Source organism: Argopecten irradians, chromosome 4 (assembly GCF_041381155.1).
Source record: "Argopecten irradians isolate NY chromosome 4, Ai_NY, whole genome shotgun sequence".
NCBI classification, from domain to species: domain Eukaryota; kingdom Metazoa; phylum Mollusca; class Bivalvia; order Pectinida; family Pectinidae; genus Argopecten; species Argopecten irradians.
In genome coordinates this window covers 10,500,192-10,501,969 of record NC_091137.1, presented here as the reverse complement: position 1 = coordinate 10,501,969, position 1,778 = coordinate 10,500,192, and positions in this window count along the sequence as shown.

Genomic DNA, 1,778 nt, shown 5'->3' with positions numbered 1-1,778 from the left:
TTTACGTGTTTGTCATTTACATCAATTAAGTCACACGATCTTGCCATGGAAGATACATATTAAGTTTCAACCGCATAGATTCTTATGGTTAACAATCGATTACCTATTATTAAGGATTTATTGTCGATTATGTTGCTTGCATTGACTGATGAAGAAAGTTGATCACGTGCAAATGAATGTACCATTTTTAAAATGTCCGCTGGTGAACAAAGTCAAATTCTATGTATTCGGTATAACATTTTTATACAAATTTGCAACATTATCGTATATGTATGTACACCCACGACACAGCCGACAATCTGTTCTTCTCGTCACCAAGGCAACACAAAATAAAATTCCGAAAAAAACTGAATTCTTTGAGATTTTTTTTACGATTAAAAACGACGATTTTGGAATATTGTTTTCATGTATAAAAATCATTGGCTTAAATTTTATCACAAAAACATTCTGCGCAGAAAATGACGTTTGGTGAAAATGGCGAACAGTTGGTATTTATACATAATCGAACCTTTTAAAACTCGATTTCAAGGATTTTGGAATGTAACTGAATGTTGTAGTTCCGTCTGATAATTATTTTCAGCTTATATTTAAATATTTATTAACTAAACCTAGTGTAAAACCCAACCCCTGTGTCTATTGTATTCGATGCAGTCCAATAACAAGGTGCTTTCGGGGCTCAATAAAATGTTTTAAATGTGGAATCAATCGCAGATCACTGGAAGAAGTCTGTGTTATTCTTGAAGTGTGATAACTTCATTGTCAACTGGAGTTTTAAGATTAACATTCTAAATGAAGTAAGCAGAGAAACATCGATTTTAAATGTTGGCAGTTTCTAACGACCCTCCGAGCCATTGTCGTGGGTTGACACTCACGAGTCACAACATCGTTTCGTTGATAATAGATAGTAGGTAGCCTGTTTATAATTTGAGATTAAATCACATTTACACCTGAATACATTCCATGGGCTAATGCACACTACTATTGCATCATGCCCGCATTGAGTTCTATTGACCCAACACTCTCCTGTTCGTGATTGGGAACGCCATACACATTGACAGAGATTTATTGTAACGTCCAACACTCCAGTTGTCATTGATAAGGCTTATGCATTTTATTTAGGATAGATGGCTAAATATTGATGCAAAATTCGTTGATTTATCATGGTCATTAACGCGTTCACAGCATTTAGGGGTAGACGAAAGTACTCGGATACACTGTTCAACAGGTGTTTTAAACAGCCCAGAGACAGAGGATTAGTTAGTTTAAGCATGTCTCGGTCACCCGCTTCCCCTACCCAATTTAATTCTAAAAGGAAACCGCACTAGTAGCTCAAACGCACTATAGTTATATTAAAGTATGATTTATATACTGACATTGGTGATAGATCCATGCATGTAGAACGTCTGAATTGTTCTAAATTTCGCTTTTTTATGTCGGACAACAAATTTACTACGAATGAAATTCGTGATATACACTTTAAGATGATTCAACTTTACTTGTTTTTGAAACAATTACTTTCGGGATTTCCTTTCGGTGACGAAACACGCGAAAATTAGTCGCAAGCGAAAATACTTTGTCTTCTTCCTTACACACCTTCCTAACACCTCCCTTTGAACTGCATAACTCACCATTAACCTGTATTCTAGTGCAGTCTGGGTCTTGCGTAATATGAATGCTATATATAGATTTCTCTGTAACCAGGATTACGCGTGATCTGTACATATACACATATGGCTAGTGAGTCACAGCTTGATTTCCAGTTTGTCGCAATTTACTTA